This window comes from Scylla paramamosain, chromosome 40, assembly GCF_035594125.1.
Source record: "Scylla paramamosain isolate STU-SP2022 chromosome 40, ASM3559412v1, whole genome shotgun sequence".
Lineage (NCBI taxonomy): Eukaryota > Metazoa > Arthropoda > Malacostraca > Decapoda > Portunidae > Scylla > Scylla paramamosain.
Window position 1 is genome coordinate 2110001 of NC_087190.1, and position 20000 is coordinate 2130000.

General features: G+C 38.0%; 1 protein-coding gene across 12 annotated transcripts in view; it reads left to right on the forward strand.

The window, feature by feature from the left end:
- LOC135092696 (roundabout homolog 3-like) overlaps positions 1-20000 on the forward strand; it is a 183083-nt gene that overhangs the window by 69057 nt on the left and 94026 nt on the right. For 7 of the 12 annotated variants that reach the window (XR_010263006.1, XR_010263005.1, XM_063991317.1 and 4 more), the window contains one exon: positions 14546-14584. The exons of 1 other annotated variant lie outside the window; for it this stretch is intronic. The gene's annotated coding sequence lies outside the window, so the exon portion shown is untranslated. Of the gene's footprint in view, positions 1-14545; positions 14585-15280; positions 15610-19487 lie in introns of those variants that run through there. 4 more of the 12 variants (XM_063991318.1, XM_063991325.1, XM_063991319.1 and 1 more) reach the window with 3 other exon arrangements.

Consider the following 20000-nt stretch of genomic DNA (forward strand, 5'->3'; position numbering starts at 1 on the left):
TTCCTTTTCCATATTTATCCTTCCTTCCTCTTCTGTTCATTTTTCCACCTGTTTATCTCTCTCTCTCTCTCTCTCTCTCTCTCTCTCTCTCTCTCTCTCTCTCTCTCTCTCTCTCTCTCTCTCTCTCTCTCTCTCTCTCTCTCTCTCTCTCTCTCTCTCTCTCTCTCTCTCTCTCATTTTTTCTACCTTTCTCATTGAATACCTTCTCCTCTTCCTCTTATTTTCTTCTCCTCCTCTTCTTCTTCTTCTTCCTGTTCCTCTTTCTCCTCCTCTTCTTCTTCTTGTTCCTCTTTCTCCTCCTCCTCTTCTTCTTCTTCTTCTTCCTGTTCCTCTTTCTCTTCCTCTTTCCTTTTTTCGTTTAATTTCAAAATTTCTTTCTTATTCTCTTCGCCTTTCTTGCACATTACCTCCTCCTCCTCCTCCTCCTCCTCCTCCTCCTCCTCCTCCTCCTCCTCCTCCTCCTCCTCCTCCTCCTCCTCCCTGATATTGGTTTCTTTCCCATCAAAAATTTATTACAAGTAAAATTAATTTCTAAACGTGAGAAAGTTTTTCCCTCCTGGTGTAGTGAAGTTCATTGGGTCGTGATTGGCGGAAAAACGGGGGAAAAGAGGAAAATAAGAGGAAAATGATACTAAAATGGTGTAAAAAGGAGGAAAGAAGCAGAAAAAGAAAAAAAAGATGAAAAAAAACGAAGACAAGAATAAGAAAACAAGAAGAAAAATGATAATAAGACGAAGATGATGATGATGATGATGATGATGATGATGATGATGACGATGATGATGAAATAAAAAGATGTAAAAAAAAAGAAAAATAGAAAAAAAAACAGAAAAAAGAAAAAGGAAGAGAACAGGAACAAATAAGAACAAAAAACAAGTAGAAGAAAAACAAGAACAACAACAAGAACAAGATTAACAGCAACAGCAACAACAACAACAACAACAACAACAACAACAACAACAACAACAAAACCGACCTTTTCCCACCAAACCAAAAAAAAAAAAAAAGGAGAAGGGAAAGAAGAGAAGGGAAACAGGACCCAGCACACTTCGGCATCACCTGGAGGGGAAAAAAAGAGGAAAAAAAGAGGAAAAAAAGAGGAAAAAGCTAACCAGGTGATCAGGGAGAAGAGATTTAATTACCACGTGACAAGGAGAGGCAGGTGAAAGTTAATGCATGCAGGTAAAGGCTGTTGAAGAAAAGTGGAAAGGAAGTAAGGGAGAGAGAGAGAGAGAGAGAGAGAGAGAGAGAGAGAGAGAGAGAGAGAGAGAGAGAGAGAGAGAGAGAGAGAGAGAGAGAGAGAGAGAGAGAGAGAGAGAGGTGGGGGGATGGGGTACATATAAAAAGAAAGGATCCTTGGTGTTCTTCCTGTTGTTGTTGTTGTTGTTGTTGTTGTTGTTGTTGTTGTTGTTGTTGTTGTTGTTCCTGTTGTTGTTTTTGTTTTCTTCTTGTTCTTGTTCTTCTCCTTCTCATTTCATTATCATCTTCATCATCATCTTCTTCTTCTTCTTCTTCTGTTCATTATTATTATTATTATTATTATTATTATTATTATTATTATTATTATTATTATTATTATTATTATTATTATTATTATTATTATTGTTATTTTTGTTGTTGTTTTTATTATTATCATATTATTATTATTATTATTATTATTATTATTATTATTATTGTTATTATTATTATTATTATTACCATCGTCATTATTATTATTATTAGAATGATAATTTTATACCTTTGTCAATGAGGACTTAATGACTACACGTAATTGAATCGCTAATTAAGTAAGAGTGTTAGTTGCCAATAATAATAATAATAATAATAATAATAATAATAATAATAATAATAATAATAGTAATAATAGTTTTTATTACTATTTTTAGCAGAAGTGTGTGTGTGTGCGTGTGTGTGTTATATGTAAGCCACCTTTTTTAAGAAGAGAGAGAGAGAGAGAGAGAGAGAGAGAGAGAGAGAGAGAGAGAGAGAGAGAGAGAGAGAGAGAGAGAGAGAGAGAGACGGACGCAGGGAGACTATCAAAGCCACAAAAACAAACAAACAAACAAACAAACGAACGAACGAACACACCCACTCAAACAACCCTACATATAACACGTATCACAACAAAAGTACAGGTATTCATTAACAATTCAATTAGTGATATGCAATCCCCCCACCTGTTTATTTACTCCTTCCCCCCTTAACCCTTTTTTTTTTCTAACTTTTTATCATCATTTACCTGTGGAACGTGAACGGGAACACACTTTGCATAATTCACCACACGCGCTACGTAAACACTTTCCCTTACCTGCAGCTAATCACACTCTTTTGCAAATGTTACCAGATAAAATACACACCTTTTTTTTTTATCCTCCTTTTTTTTTTTCCTTTAACCCTTTATCAACATTCAATCTCGCTCGTGTTGGCAATACTGCTACTCTTTTTTTTATTTTTTTTAGAACCAACCAGACTTTGCATACGTTGTTACAATTTTTACATCGTTGCTTGATTACTTGTGCCAGGTAAAGGTGTCACGGAGGTTACCTGGCCTGGGTTACCTGTGTGAGGAGGGGCGCCCAGGTGTGCTAGGCAGGTGAGGAACAGTCATGAAGGGAAAGGTAGACAGGATTAATGATGCATAGAGGGAGATGAAGAGGGGAAAAGAAAAGGGAGATAAGTTGATGATTGATGGAGAGGAAGAGGGAGAAGTGAAGGATTGGAATATGCAAAAGATGAGATAATAAGGCGGATGATAGGGAGAGAGAGAGAGAGAGAGAGAGAGAGAGAGAGAGAGAGAGAGAGAGAGAGAGAGAGAGAGAGAGAGAGAGAGAGAGTAGAAAATAAGATAAGCAAGGAAACAGAAAATATGGAAAACGAAAGAATAACAAAGAAAAATTAATGCTCAATATGTAAAAAAATGGTGATAAACAGGAAAAATGGGAAAATAAGAAAAAAAAATCAAGGAAACAGAAAAAAAATAAAGAAAACAAGGAAACAAAATTCTACAAATACAGAAAGATGGAATTAGAAGAAAATTAAGATAAGAAAACAAAGGTAAATAAGAGAAACGAAAGAGATAAAACGAAAATATAAAATAAAACAAGAATGAAATGAAGAAAGGAAGAAGAGGAGGAGAGAAAGACTCAGCAAGAAAGAGGATGAATAAGGAATAGAGGAGGAAATAAGAGGAAGAATGGAAACACAAAACAAACAAACGAAAGAGGGAATAAGGGAGGGAGAGAAGAATAAGAGGCAATAGAAGGAGGGGTTCAGGAATGGAGGAGAGGAGGGAAGGAAGAAAGAGAGAAAGGAGAAGGAGGAGGAGGAGAGAAGAAATTTTACAGACACTGAGATACGAAAGGGGAAGAGAAGAAGGAGAGGAAGAGAAAGAGAATGTGAATGTAAGGAGTAACAACGAAAGGGAGGAGAAGAAAGGGTAGGAGAATGACAGACAGTATATAATAGAGAGAGGGAAGAAAGAGAGGGAGAGAGAGATGGAAGAGAAAGAGGGAGATGGAGGAAAGGGAGAGAGTTAGAAACAAGGGGATGAAAAAGAGAGAGAGAGAGAGAGAGAGAGAGAGAGAGAGAGAGAGAGAGAGAGAGAGAGAGAGAGAGAGAGAGAGAGAGAGAGAGAGACTTAAGACAAACTATATTAATCATGAAAATAAATATCATCCATTTTCTTTCTCGTAATAGTCTCTATAAAATTTTTCTCCCTCCTCCATTACAACATTGAAACGAGGTATTGTGTGAGACAAGTAATTACCTGCCCCGTTTTCTCTTTACCCCGTTTTCTGTTGGAACTCTTAATGGGTAACTCATTATTTTATTGAAGGTAATTATTATTGTTGTTGTTCCGCTCAATTGAAAGGGATTTTTTTTTATTATAGTTTTGTTTGTTTACGTGTTTGTTTGTTGTTTGTTTGACTTCAGAGTGTGTTTGGGATTAATTGCATTGTTTTTTATCGGTTTTTTTTATTTAGTTTCAATGAAATAAATATAATTGCTTATGAAAAAAATATATTATTATATATAGTAGAGAGAGAGAGAGAGAGAGAGAGAGAGAGAGAGAGAGAGAGAGAGAGAGAGAGAGAGAGAGAGAGAGAGAGAGAGAGAGATTTTCCTTCTTATTTTATTCATTTTAAATTTTCGTTTAGTCTTACCCTCATTATTCTTCATTTTCTTTCATTTCTATCACCTAATTGGTACTTGCACAGGTGATCCTGAGTTACCTTCGTGTAATTAGGACTGTAATGGGGGCCGTAAAGGAGAAGGAGAACACAGAATTAGATAAATGCTTCCATAAAGGAGAATAAGAGAAAATTAGAAGGAAATATATACGAATGGAAGAAAATAGAAGAGAAAAATGATTGAGTGAGAAGAGAGAGACGAAGAAGACGTCATGAAAAATATGGAATGTGGAAGAAAAAATGAGAGAAACAGGAAATTAAGGGAGACAAATTAGGAGGAGGAGGAGAGATAATTAGAAAATAATGATATAATTCGTAGATGGAAAGTAGAAGGAAGAGATAAGGAAGAAGAAGAAGGAGGAGGAGGAGGAGGAGGAGGAGGAAGAAGAAGAGAAGGAACGAACGAGCGAATGAACGAAATGAATAAAGAAAGAGAAAAAAAGGAAAATACAAAAAACTTTCATAAACGAACAGAAAATAAGGAAATAAAGAAGAAAAAAACTAGACAGGAGAAAGACAAAAAACAGGAAAAAGTTAAACTAGAAAGAAGGAAGAGAGAGAGAGAGAGAGAGAGAGAGAGAGAGAGAGAGAGAGAGAGAGAGAGAGAGAGAGAGAGAGAGAGAGAGAGAGAGAGAGAGAGAGAGAAAGGAAAAAATAACAAAATAAAAACAGGAAAAAAATGAACTAGAAAGGAGAAAAGAGATGAGAGCAACAAATAACACAACGAAAAACAAAAATAGGCAGAAAATGAAATAAAAACACGAATAGGAAGAAGGAAGAGAAAACCAAAACAAAGAGAGAGAGAGAGAGAGAGAGAGAGAGAGAGAGAGAGAGAGAGAGAGAGAAAATTATTACCACTTACTTTTCAGATAAGGAAAGTTTGCATTACGAATATTACGTATTATTACTGTATATATAAATGTTAATACCACTGGCTTGAATTTAAATGAAGAATACACAATGGGAAGCGAGTGCAAGTATTACCAATAAAAGGAAACAATATTCTTAATTAATACACAAGGGGGGAGAGAAAAAAAAAGGATACATATTTTTTGGTTAACTAATTATATCGCGAATTACATTATTGGTCTGGTATTTGGTGCATTTTTTGCTAATTGTGATAGTTGTAATGAAGGGCTTAATTGGGTTTTCAGTTGTTAGTGGTGAAGGGAGGGATGGAAATGAAAGGAGGTTGGAAAGAAAAGAAGGATTGAAGAAAGATAAGTGGAAAAAGGAAGGAAAGAATGAAGAAAGGAAAGCATGGAGAGAAGAGAGGATAGAAAGAGGGAAGAGGAAAGGAAGGAAGGAAGGAAGAAAGGAAGAATAGCGAAGACAAGGAAGGGAGGAGGAAAGGAAGGATACGTGTGGTTAGGCTAAGTTAGATTAGCTTAGGTTAGGTTAGCTTAGGTTAGGTTAGTTTACTTAATAAAGCCATGAAAACACCCATGAAAAACCTAAGCAACACACACTAGACCTTGTTAAACCATCACTAGATTCTGTTACGTTAAGTTAGGTTAAGTTAGATTAGGTTAGATTACGTTAAGTTAGGTTAGGTTAGTTTAAGTTAGGTTAAGGTAAGGTAGGTTAGGTTAGGTTAGGTTAGGTTAGATTACGTTAGGTTAGGTTAGGTTAGGTTAGGTTAGGTTAGATTAGATTACGTTAAGTTAGGTTAGGTTAGTTTAAGTTAGGTTAGGTTAGGTTAGGTTAGGTTAGGTTAGGTTATATTACGTTAAGTTAGGATAGGTTAGTTTAAGTTAGGTTAAGGTAAGGTAAGTTAGGTTACGTTTGGTCAAGTTAAGTTAGGTTAGGTTAAGTTAAGGTAGATTAGGTTACGTTAGGTTAAGTTAGGTTAGATTAAATTAAGGTAGGTTAGGTAAAGTTAGGTTAGGTTAGATTAGGTTAGGTTAGATTAAGTTAAGGTAGGTTAGGTTAAGTTAGGTTAGGTTAGGTTAGATTAGGTTAGGTTAGATTAAGTTAAGATAGGTTAGGTTACGTTGGATTACGTTAGGTTAGCTTAGGTTACGTTAGATAAGGTTACGTTTGGTTAGACTAGGATAACTTACATCAGCTTACTTACAAAAAACATAAAAACATCCTTGAAGCAAACAAAACAACATCCGCAACACCATATCAAATATAACGAAACAGGACAAGAAAACGTTTGCGCATACAACCTTGCGAAACCAACACAACTACTACGGTCACCTCTATACACAAGTTGCCACCGAGTGAAGAGGAAGCGTGGCATTTAGCTGACAGCAGAAGACCTAAGGCTGACATTTGTTTACGTAAAATATCACCGCGGTATCTGTCATTGATAAACGCAGGAGGAATTTTTTATATCTTTTTCTTTTTTTTACCAAGTGTACGAATAGTGAAATAACGCCGTCCATCATTTTGGGTCTGCCCTGAGAACGAAAACAGGAGGTAAAAGTGTTGATGTGCTGTAAAATATGAAGACTGACGGGTGAGAGAGAGAGAGAGAGAGAGGGAGAGGGAGAGGGAGAGGGAGAAGAAAAACTGTTTGTTGTTCCTCTTCCTTTTCTTATTAAGAATATAGAGAGGAATAAGAAAAAAATAAAGAAGGGAATAGAGAAATATGTAAAGAGACACGGAGAGAGAGAGAGAGAGAGAGAGAGAGAGAGAGAGAGAGAGAGAGAGAGAGAGAGAGAGAGAGAGCCATGAATGATGCGCTATTGCTAATTTATGAGGAGCTACTTAGCATTCTCTCTCTCTCTCTCTCTCTCTCTCTCTCTCTCTCTCTCTCTCTCTCTCTCTCTCTCTCTCTCTCTCTCTGACAAACACCAGTCTCCATTTCCACCAATAACAAAACAAACAAACAAACAAATAGATAAAACAACTAAATAAAATGAATTAATAAACAAGAGAACTAACAAACAAACACATCCACCCACCCAAACACACACACACACACACACACACACACACACACACACACACACACACACACACACACACACACACACACGTACTGGGCGCAAGATAATAAATATTTCTCTATGTCCTCCATCTCAACATACAAAAATGCATACATTCATACATACATACATACATACATGCATTGAGGTGAATTTTAAAGAGAGAGACTGAATTTTTTAACCTAGAAGTGACGGAAAGGAAGAAATGATAAGCACACTTGTCATTTCCAGGTTAGAAAAACACTACAAATAATTAGCTAGAATATTTTACCATTGAGCTTGTGAAAATACCAACCTTTTTTTATATACTTTTATCATTATTATGGGAAGTTGTAGTAGTAGTAGTAGTAGTAGTAGTAGTAGTAGTAGTAGTAGTAGTAGTTCTTATTTATTTAGTTTTCTTTGGAAGGGAAACTCAAGAATATGAAACCGTCATCAGTGTTTGTGTCTGTCTTTTCTGCCTGTCTGTCTCTCTGTCTGTCTGTCTTTTGTTTTTTCTTTGTCTGTCTTTATGCCTGTTTTTTTTTCTTTCTCTCTTTGTCTCTGGTTCTGTTCTTTGTCTCTGTCTGTCTCTGGTTCTGTTTTTTTTTTCTTTCCTCTTTTTTTATTCTACATGTTTATAGGAGCTTGAGAAAATAAAAAAAGATAATCTGTTTTTCTGTATTTCTGTCTGTCTGTCTGTCTGTCTGTCTGTCTGTTTCTGTTTATCTTATTTATTTCTAGTTTTCTTTCTATCATTCTATTTACTTTTTTTTTTTACTTTCTCTTTTTGTATCCTCATTTTATTTTTGACACTTGTACTTTTTCCTATTTTTTTTTTTATCATTCTCGGTTCTTCCTTTTTACAGAATTTATTTTAATACTACTTATGTCAATTTTCTCTATTAATTCTGTACAGCTCTTTGCACCTTTTCTTTTTATTTTCCTCCTTCATCCATCTACTCATCTTGCTCGTCCTCCTTTTCCTCCTCCTCCTCCTCCTGCTTTTCCTCCTCCTCTTCCCATTCTTTTTCCTTCCATTTCTTCTTAATTTTTCTCTTAAATACTTCTTCTTCTTAATTGCTTCCTTGATTGAGCGAATATTGATGAGAAAGGGAATGTTTATTTTGACTCTCTCTCTCTCTCTCTCTCTCTCTCTCTCTCTCTCTCTCTCTCTCTCTCTCTCTCTCTCTCTCTCTCTCTCTCTCTCTCTCTCTCTCTCTCTCTCTCTCTCTCTCTCTCTCTCTCTCGCTTTAAATTACCCAAGAATTCAATTTCCTCAGAATTTTTACCCTGACCTTGAGCTAATTACAGATCACTTTATCTCCTTCTCTTCCTTCTTTTTTATCATGATTTACTGTCCTCTTCCTTTGCTTCTCGGGTCTTCTTCCCATTTCTCTCTCTTTCTCTCTTTCTCCCTCTGTGTGTGTGTGTGTGTGTGTGTTTGTCTTTTTTTCCTATCCCTGTCTTTGTCTGTCTTTCTATTTGTCTGTATTTTTTTCTCTGTTTTTATTTGTCTTTGTGTATTTCTGCCTGTCTTTCTCTGTCCATCAGTCTTTCTGTATGTATGTGTGTATGTATCAATGTTTGTATGCATGTATGTATGTACGAGTATGTATGTATGTATGTGTTTGCCTCTTTTTTTTACCCCTCTTGAAGTTAATATATGTTTACTTACTGACTCTCTCTCTCTCTCTCTCTCTCTCTCTCTCTCTCTCTCTCTCTCTCTCTCTCTCTCTCTCTCCACAGCACCTGACGTAGAGGGCACCGCGGCCAAGGAAAATATATGAGCAACATTATATAGAACGTAGCTCTGTCTCTCTCTAAATTCCATCTTCCGTGAGACGAAGTGTGTTGCTCCTCCTCCTGCTGCTGACGTATTCTATAAAGCCCCTTCCTCCCTTTCTTTGCCCTTTTTTTTTTTATTTATATATTTTTTTCAGACTTTTCTCTTTTTTTGTGACCTTGATAATTTTACTTCTTCGTTTTCTTTTTTTTTCTTGTGCGTTTTTTTTTGTGTATTTTTGGTTTTGTTTTATTTCTTTTTTTTATTTTTTTTCCTTTCCTTGGTCTTTTTTTCAGACTGTTTTTCTTTCTTTTGTTTCTGACCTTCATTATTTTCCTTCTTCGTTTTTTTTTATTTCTTCTGTTCGTTGTTTTTTTTTTGTGTGTGTATTTTTACTTCTGTTTTATTTATATACTTTTTCCCTTTCCTTGCTTTTTTTTTTCTTTTTCAGACTTTTATTTTCTCTCTTTTTTCTTACCTTCATCATTTTCCCTCTTTGTTTTTTTTGTTTCCTCTGTTCGTTTTTTGTGTATCGTTACTTTTGCTTTATTTCTTTCTTCTATTTTTCCCTTTTCCTTGCCTTTTTTCAGACTTTTTCTCTTTTTTCTCACCTTCTTCACTTTCCGTCGTTTTCTTCTTCTTTCTGCTCATTTTTTTCTGCTTTCTCTTATTATTTATTTTATTTTGTCTTCCCTTTCCTTCCTCTTTATTTTTTCAGCCTGCTTTTCTCTTTTTTCTTCCCTTTATCACTTTCCCTACCAGTCATCTTTTTTTTTTTTTCTCCTCGTATTCTCGTATCGTCTTTTTTCTCTTTATTTCGTTACCCTTCCTTTCCTTGGTTTCACTCGCTGGCTCATTAGTGAAGTTCTTGTTGTTGGACTGATCAAGGTTTGCATCCCGGTTAGACTCCCAATGGCGTGTGATAGGTCTCAGGTACACACACACACACACACACACACACACACACACACACACACACACACACACACACACACACACACACACACACACACACACACACACACACACACACACACACACACACACACACACACACACACACACACACAAACTTGGGTGACTGTAAAAGTGAGTAAGACGAACGGCCGATCTGTCTTCAGTAAGATTTACGAATACGCTGCCTGGCCGCCTTCTGCTAGGCTGTCTGTTTGTCTGGCTTTTTGGAAGGGCGTGTGGAGAGCTGCTGCTACACGAGGAGGGGCAGCCTGGGGATTGCGAGGAAGGCGTGGGGAATATGGATCGCTCTGCCTGCATCTGTGCGTGCGTGCGTGTGTGTGGGGGAGAAGGACGGGGGATGTAGTGTGGAATGGAGAAGAGAAGGGTCTGTGTGTGTGTGTGTGTGTGTGTGTGTGTGTGTGTGTGTGTGGGATGGAAGGGAGGTGAAGGGTGGAATGGTAAGGGGTGGAAGGGTAGGTCTCTGTGTATATGGGGAGGGTTAAGGGAAAGGAGGGTGGAATGGGGAAGGGGGAAGAAATGAGTGATTCTGAGTGTGATGGGGAAGGGATGAGTGGATGTGTTTGTGTGGAAGTCAGGGTGTTTTTTTTTTTTTTTTCGTGAGAGAGAGAGAGAGAGAGAGAGAGAGAGAGAGAGAGAGAGAGAGAGAGAGAGAGAGAGAGAGAGAGAGAGAGAAAGTGCTATGAACTTCACACATGAAATACTGACACGATAAAAACAATTCGCAATACGCTAATAGAACACATTAGTAACACACACACACACACACACACACACACACACACACACACACACACACACACACACACACACACACACACACTTTGCAACTAATCGTATTTATTAACCTCATTTGTTTTGATTTTTTTCCTCCTTTTATTTTTGTCATTCAATGAAACATGAAAAGGAAAAAAAATATATACTCGTATTAAACTATTTTTTTTATTTTTATTTTTGTTTTTTTTGTTTTTGGAATGACTTTTTTTTTAAACATCAATAACTTTAGTGCATTTTTAAAGTTAATTGTTTGTGGTTAATGGCTCTTCCGGCGTGTGTGTGTGTGTGTGTGTGTGTGTGTGTGTGTGTGTGTGTGTGTGTGTGTGTGTGTGTGTGTGTGTGCGTGCGTGCGTGCGTGCGTGTGTGTGTGTGTGTGTGTGTGTGTGTGTGTGTGTGTGTGTACAAGGGCTTAAGACTTGTGAGCAAACTGATGCGTGGCTTAATCCCGATATCTGTTGTCTCTCTCTCTCTCTCTCTCTCTCTCTCTCTCTCTCTCTCTCTCTCTCTCTCTCTCTCTCTCTCTCTCTCTCTCTCTCTCTCTCTCTCTCTCTCTCTCTCTCTCTCTCTCTCTCTCTCTCTCTCTGTGTGTGTGTGTGTGTGTGTGTGTGTGTGTGTGTGTTCATAATTTATCCTCGTGCTTCAGTTTTTTTTTTACTCCTGTTTTTTTGTTTTGTTTTACGTGTGTGTTTTGTTTCATGTTTAGTTGATAAGTGATTTTTTTTTAATCTTTTTTTTATTGTATTAATCAGCCTCGTGATGTAACGCAACTGTAAAGTGGAGTGCTCATATTTTTTTTTCTTTTTGCCACTGGAATTTTGCACATTTTTTTTTCATTTGTAATTAAAAACGCGAAAGTATTTTATTAACACACGTGTCTACTTTTTTCCCTTTCGTCTTATCATTACTTTTCACTTTTTTTCCCATTAAAATGTTAAACTCGGCATTGTGCAACGTTTTATTATCTCCACTCTGAAAAGAAACGAAAAAAATAAATAAATAAATAAATAAACACGTATATTAACCAGCATATTGAATTTCTCTATCAGTCTGTACTTGTTATCAATTTCTGCAGGATAATGCTGAAGAAAATCATGGTAATTCATCTTTTTTTTTTATTTCTCCTTTAAAACACGAATAAAAAAATATTAAACAACATGCTGATTTTTTTATCCACCTTTGTTTATATCAATCTCTTCACGATAATGACCAAAAAAAAAAAAAATAAAAAATAAATAAATAAATAAATAAAAAATCAAAATCATGACCTACACTTGATTTTCTTTCTAATCTAAAAAAAAAAATGAAAGAAACTCGTTAATTAATCTACATCTGAAATTTCCCAATCTACCTTTGCCTTTCTCTCAGTTCATGCACGTTAATGACTAGAGAAGGAAGCCAAGATCGTAACATCACAAGCAAACCTTACTTTTGTTCATTCTTCACGAGATTGCCAAAAAGATAAAAGTAAAATCATAACCTACACTCGATTACTGAAAAAAAGAAAGAAAACGAACGAAAAAAAAAACACTCTCTTTGATTTCATCCATCTGCAAACCGTGAGAGATTCGAGTGAAGTGAACGAAGCGAAGCGAAGCAGTATCGAGAGAAAATAAGTGTTCGGTGCTTCGCTATCACTTGTTCGTGAGTCAAAAGGATCAAGGGTGGGATTCAAGTGAGACAATATGAACCCCTCTCTCTCTTTTTTTTTTTTTTCTTTTTTTCTAACCTACTTTTTTTACCCACTTTTTTTTTGCATTTTTTTTTCTTTCTCAACACGAACAGCGTCGAGTTACAAAATGTTACAAAATACTGAAAGTGGTTTGGTTGCTGCACGAGTCTTGAAACACACGTTCGAAGCTTTACAAGTCCGTTTGGCTAAATTGCTTTGTTGTGATTAAAACGATGTATGAATGTCTCTTAATTGACTCGTAAATATGATGTGCCTTTGTTTTCCGGTGTGTGTGTGTATGTGTGTGTGTGTGTGTGTGTGTGTGTGTGTGTGTTCTCAAAAAAAGAAAGAATAATGTCCCTTTTAACCTTCTCTTATTTTTTTCCCTTAAATTCCATCTTTTCAGTGTTTTTTTTTTTTTTTTTGCTTTCTTTCTTTATGCAAGTATAGTATGTGTGTGTGTGTGTGTGTGTGTGTGTGTGTGTGTGTGTGTGTGTGTGTGTGAAAAGAAGGTGCCGCATTTCAGCAATTTGACTCTCACTTCATTAGAAAGAGAGAGAGAGAGAGAGAGAGAGAGAGAGAGAGAGAGAGAGAGAGAGAGAGAGAGAGAGAGAGAGGAGGGGGAAGTAAGTAAACATGAGCGACTTTTCAACAGCAAAGCGATCTGGCAACACTGTACAAGTATCACATTCGTCCGCCTCAGGAAAGAGAGAGAGAGAGAGAGAGAGAGAGAGAGAGAGAGAGAGAGAGAGAGAGAGAGAGAGAGAGAGAGAGTTACATGTAAAAATGATGCAAAACGCGTAACTACATTTTGTGGAATATTGAAATTGCTTTGAGAGAGAGAGAGAGAGAGAGAGAGAGAGAGAGAGAGAGAGAGAGAGAGAGAGAGAGAGAGAGAGAGAGAATCACTGCATCAATAGCATACCGACATTTATTTCTTGGTAAGATGTGATTCTCTCTCTCTCTCTCTCTCTCTCTCTCTCTCTCTCTCTCTCTCTCTCTCTCTCTCTCTCTCTCTCTGTGTGTGTGTGTGTGTGTGTGTGTGTGTGTGTGAAAGAAGGAAGAAAATATTGAAAGACGGATAATTAGATCACCTTTAAATTTTCACCCTTAAAATCACGACTTTTAACTTGTTCCCTTAAAACTCTCTCCTTCTAGACTTTCTCCCTTAAATATTACGCTTTAAGTCTTACCCTTTGGTTCATGCCTTAAAACCAGTTCCCTTTAACCATAACCCTTAAATTATGCCCTAAAATTATTTTAAAGTGATACCCTTTAGAATTGTGTGTCTAAAATATACTTATCTTTTTTTAATCATGCCTGTAATGTAACACTCTATAAATTTTGTCTTTTGTTAAATAGTATCTTTTAAAAACTCTGCCTTTTAAAAATATATCCCTTTAAATTCTTTCCTTTAAATTCTATCCCTTTAAAAACTCTGCCTTTTAAAAATATATCCCTTTAAATCCTTTCCTTTAAAAACTCTGCCTTTTAAAAACATATCCCTTTAAATCCTTTCCTTTAAATTCTATCCCTTTAAAAACTCTGCCTTTTAAAAATATATCCCTTTAAATCCTTTCCTTTAAATTCTATTCCTTTAAAAACTCTGCCTTTTGAAAATATATCCCTTTAAATCATACCTTTTAAATTCCAACCCTTTTAAAACCTTGCCTTTTAGAAATATGTCCCTTTAAATCATTGTCTGTAGAGTATCCTAATAACTTTCACCCTTAAATCAAACTATGGACATCAGATGCTTGTGTTTTATGAGTGTGTGTGTGTGTGCGTGTGTGCGTGTGTGTGTGTATGTGTGTAAAAGGTTGATGTTTTGATATGCTGTAATCCCAACATTCCATAAGCTTGTTGTGTAATATATCAGAGGAAAAGCGATGTTAATTGTGTGTGTGTGTGTGTGTGTGTGTGTGTGTGTGTGTGTGTGTGTGTGTGTGTGTTGGAACTTCAGGCGCGTTTAATCCTCGTGTTTGATTCTTCCTGTTCCCCTCCTGTTGTCTGCTTGTCTGTCTGTTATTATGTGCGTGTATCTTTATGTATCTGTCCCTGCATCTCTCTCTCTCTCTCTCTCTCTCTCTCTCTCTCTCTCTCTCTCTCTCTCTCTCTCTCTCTCTCTCTCTCTCTCTCTCTCTCTCTCTCTCTCAAGGAAGCACAAGCAAGTAATTAACAAGTTGTCCCACAAATATTTCACTAATTGAAGCACCTTTTTCTTGCACAGGTGAGGAGGTAACTACCTGCCTGGCCTCTCATCCCACAGGTAAGACCGCTACACAGTCAGTCAGTCAGTTTTCATCTTATATCTCACCTGTATAAAATTCCAAGTTGAAATTCCACCCTGAGATTCCACTTTGAAATTCCACCTTGAAATTTCACCTTGAAATTCCACCTTGAAATTCCACTTTGTGATTCCACTTTGAAATTCCACCCTGAGATTCCACTGTGAAATTCCACCTTGAGGTTCCACTTTTAAACTCCACCTTCAAGTTCCACATTAAAATTCCACTCTCTATTATTTGTCACAACCTCAAGGTAATTGTTCCCGAAGTCAAAGTCAATCTCACCTGCCTGAAATTCCACCTTGATCCACCTTGAAATTCCACCTACCTTGATCCACCTTGAAATTCCACCCACCTTGAAATTCCACCAACCTTGAAATTCCATTTTAGTTTGCACTCTGTATATTGTCAATGTCTGCCTCACTTTGTCTTGTTCTGGGAGGTGTGGCTTGACTGCGTTCTTGTGGCTGAATAATTTACGTTTCGGCCTTCCGGTAACACAACGCGTCCAGGAATTAAAGAAATGTACCCGAAATCCTTGTCCAAGTAAAGTTCCATTCCACTCCACAAGAGTCCCGCCAAATTAATTATCTTCGTAATAAATCGGTTTTTGGCTTGGATAATTTATTGTGTGTAGAATTATAGATTTATTTGGGGTACTTGTTTATTTGTTTTAGAAGAATTGTCGTGTGTGGATTTTGCGAGTAAGTGATTAATTAAAGAAGGTAGGGATGAAAATTCGGCGTTTGCAGTTTTCGAATAAAGGACACAGAAAACGGAATAAATAAAATAGACGTAGAAGAGGAACCGAATGTAAGAGAGAACCAAAAAAAAAAAAAGGAACACCAAAAGAAAGAAAGAAAGAAAGGAAGAAGGACGATAAACAAGAAGAAATGCAAGAACAAAAACAAGAAAAGTAAGAAGAAAAAAAGAAGATGAAGACCAAGAAGAACAAGAACAAAAGGAACGAGAACAAAACAAACAATATCAAGAAAAAAAAACCCAGGTAATGTTGCTCCTTTTATGTTTTTTTTGTCTTAATTTTTTTGAAACATTTAAATTACCTGCAAAAAATACGATAATAATTAAGCTCCTATATTATCTTCCTATGTCTTTAATCCACACGTATCCTCATATCCTGCTTATTAATTCTCAAATCCACTCTTTTATCCATTTATCCACCTGCCTTTCCTTCTATTTTTAGTCAATTTCACTATTTCTTTATTCAGTCACCCTTTAATCCACTTATCTTAATCCACATCTATTCAGACAAACTCATCCATATTTCCTGCTTATTAACCATCAAACTCACTAATTCATCCACTTATCCACACACTTTTTATTGTTTTTTTTTATTCATTTTCATTCATTTTTATTCATTTACACTTTCATCCACTTATCCTTATTTACACTTATTACTTTATCCACTTAATCTGATGTCCGGTAATCCTAAAATCCACTTAATCTAATTTCTCCTAACCTCTGTATCCACTTATCCTGTCATTCACTCATCCTTTAATCCACTTAGAAATACGTCCACTCTCTTGCATAAAACCGCGTTACAGATCCACCTAAATGAACTTTCAAATCCACCTTCAATCCATGCAAGCTCATTTTCAACACTGATCCACTGAATTCAACCAAAGCTCCACCAAAAAAACTCCACAAAAATCTGACAATAATCCACAAGAATCGTCAAAAACCACTAGTGATTCACCAAAGGTTCATTAAAAATCCACCAAAAATCCACAAAATCCACGAAAAATCCACCAAAAATCCACAAAATTTACCAAAAAATCCAGCAAAAACCCACAAAATCTACCAAAAATCCACCTAAAATCCACAAAATCCACCAAAAATCCACCAAAAATCCACAAAATTCCACCAAAAATCACAAAATCCACCAAAAATCCACCAAAAATCCACCAAAAATCAACCAAAAACCACCAAAATCCACCAAATATCCACCCAAAATCCACAAAATCAACCAAAAACCACAAAATCTACCAAAAAATTCACCAAAAAAAAAAAAAACACAAAATTACCAAAAATTCATGGAAAAATCCACATCTGCCAGAAATTCACCAAAAATCCACAAAAAGATCCACTTAAAATCCACCAAAAAAGTCTACAATTCCTGAACTAAACCTTAGCATTCGGAAGCCTCCCTCCATCCATCCACTTCCACCCACCCATCCACTTCGTTGCCGCTCCACAAGTCAGCTCAGAGTGGTGTAATTCGGCGAGTGTCCGTCTGTCTGTCTGTCTGTGTGCCTGAATGGTTGTCTGTCTGTCGGTCTGAGAGAGAGAGAGAGAGAGAGAGAGAGAGAGAGAGAGAGAGAGAGAGAGAGAGAGAGAGAGAGAGAGAGAGAGAGAGAGAGCAGGAGTAACTAACTGGCTTCTGACTGACTGACTGACTAACTGACTGACTGACTGGCTGACTGACTGACTGACTGGCTGGCTGGCTGATTGGATGACTGGCTGGCTGACTGGCTGGCTGATTGGATGACTGGCTGGCTGACTGGCTGGCTGATTGGATGACTGGCTGACTGACTGAGTGACTGGCTGAATAAGTGGCTGACTGGCTGGCTGACTGACTGACTGATTGACTAACTGACTGGCTGAATAAGTGGCTGACTGGCTGGATGACTGACTGACTGACTAACTGACTGGTTGAATAAGTGGCTGGCTGGCTGGCTGACTGACTGATTGACTAACTGACTTGCATGGCAGTTTGGTTGTCTGGCTGAATGAATAGATGGTTAGCTCTATGGTTGACTGGGTGACTGGATGGCTGGGTGGCTTTCTGGTAGAGTGTGTGCAGTATCGACCACAAAATAACACGAACACACACGGTTAACTTGTGTTTACGGTGTAATAACACATATACTAGTGACTTAACTGTGTCCCTCCGCTCTCCCCCTACGCAGGACTGCCGAGAGAGAGAGAGAGAGAGAGAGAGAGAGAGAGAGAGAGAGAGAGAGAGAGAGAGAGAGAGAGAGAGAGAGAGAGAGAGAGAGATTGTAACTTTGGGCTCTGATGCTTGCGGTCTCTCTCTCTCTCTCTCTCTCTCTCTCTCTCTCTCTCTCTCTCTCTCTCTCTCTCTCTCTCTCTCTCTCTCTCTCTCTCTCAATCTGTAAAGCGAGTTCCAAACACGAGTTTTAGATCACTTTCAAAATTTAAATTGATGGTTCTCTCTCTCTCTCTCTCTCTCTCTCTCTCTCTCTCTCTCTCTCTCTCTCTCTCTCTCTCTCTCTCTCTCTCTCTCTCTCTCTCTCTCTCTCTCTCTCACACACACACACTGTTGTTCTTCTCCTGACACAAACATTCCTTTTTTCTCGTCTTGATGGGAAGGGAAGGGAAGAGGAAGGGAAGAGGAAGGGAAGAGGAAGGGGAGAGGAAGGGAGGGGAAGAGGGAAGGGAGAATACCATTGAAGGGGAGCACGGGGACAAGGGGACAAGGGCGCGGACACTTATTGTCGGGGAGAGGAGGGGAAGGGAGAGAGGGGGAGGGGAGGGGGGAAGCAGACAGGTATTGTAAAGAAAACGATATGAGGTTGACAGAGAAAACGGACAAGAATGGCTGGAGGTGAAGAAGCGAAGGTAGGGAGGCGTGTGGAGGAGTGACAAGAGGAGGAGGAGGAGGAGGAGGAGGAGGAGGAGGAGGAGGAGGGAGAAGATGATAGGGATGCAGTATACAGGTGACATGTACAGGGAGAAGAGGAGGAGGAGGAGGAAGGAAGGAAGGAGGAAGGAAGGAGGAAGATGAGGAGGAAGAGGAAGAGGAGGAAGGAGGTTGGAGATAGAGCTAATGGGGTGAGGGGCGTGCAATATATGGAGAGAATAGGAGGAGGAGGAGGAGGAGGAGGAGGAGGAGGAGGAGGAGGAGGAGTAAGGAGATGGACGAGGAGGAGGCGCGATAGGGGAGGAAGGAAGGAGGAAAGTGAGGTAAATTAGAGTGAAGGAGGAGAGGTGGAGGGAAGGATTTAAAGGGAGGAGAGGAAGGAAGAGAGGAGAGAAAGGGAGGGAAGGAGGAGAAAATATGAGAAAGAGGAGGAGGAGGAGGAGGAGAGAAGATAGAGGTAACGAAAGGGAAGTAAGGACGATAGAAGGAAGGAATGGAGAGGGAAAAGGATAAAGGAAAGGAGGAGGAGGAGGAAGAAGAAGAGGAAGAGGAAGAAAAAGAGGAGGAGGAGGAGGAGGAAAAGTAAGTCCATTTATTGGCATTTTATTGGATCTTCATACCTTTTTCTGCGGACCAATCAGGTTGAAGCTACATTAGGTGTTGTTAATGACCCACGTACTTTTCCTGTCTACCTTTTCTTTCCTTTTTTCCCTTCAGTCCTTTCTCTCTCATTTGCTGTTTCTCCTTTTTGCATGACTAGTTCTCGTTTCCGCCTTTCTATTGAGTACTTTTTGTTTTTTTTATCTTGTTTTTATTTTTATTTTCCTCTGTTTGGTTATTTTTTGACATTTTCTTACCTTTCTTCTCTCCATCTTTTATCTCCCATTTGCTGTTTCTCCCTTTTGCCTGATTAATTTTTGTTTCTGCTAGTCTATCGATATTTTCTTGTTTTTCTCCTTTTTTTCGTTATTTTTTTCATCGATTTGACTATTTTTCTACCTTTTCTGGCTTTTTTTGCTTCCATCCTTTATCTTCCATTTGCTGTTTCTCCTTTTTCTCTTGATTAACTCTTGTTTCTGCTTCTCTATCAGCTACTACATATATTTTTCTTATTTTCGTTATCTTTTCCTCTGATTCTTCTTCTTCATCTGTGTTTCCTTAGTCTTTACTTTTGTTCTTCTGTTTATCATTTTCAGTCTCTTTCATTTCCCCTTATCTCTTACTTATAGAACATTTGTCAAGGGTGTTTATCAAGTAGTAATAGTTCGGCAGGCAGGAAATGAACAGTTTTAAAGACGTTTCAAAGATGCTGGTAATACTCTGACAGATTGTGACAGATGGTGATACTTTTCCGGGAGGTTTAGTGATGGTAGTGACAGTTCAGAAGAAGCTGCTTAGTTCCTCAACTATCAATACCCGAAGACTGTTCTATTTCCACAAACACCTAAATAAAAGCACAACAGCCGTAGCTAAAAAATAAAAATAAAAAAAATGCACCTTTGAATCATCTTCGCGGTCTTTGCAAACAATCGTGTGATGAGCCAAGCATTACAACTAAATACTTCTGCAGGGCTTGGCTGGAGGTGGACTGGAGGTAGCTGGCATCTGGCGCGAGGGGGCGGAGGGAAGGCTGGGCGGGGAAGGGCGGGAGGTCTCGCCAACACAGCCCTCAGTCGCTTGCTCTCTCTCGTCGCGGTCGTTGGGAAGTTGTAATTAGATTTTGTGCTGTACTGGTCTGGTCGCTCCTCCTCGTGTGTCCCTCACCTCCCCAC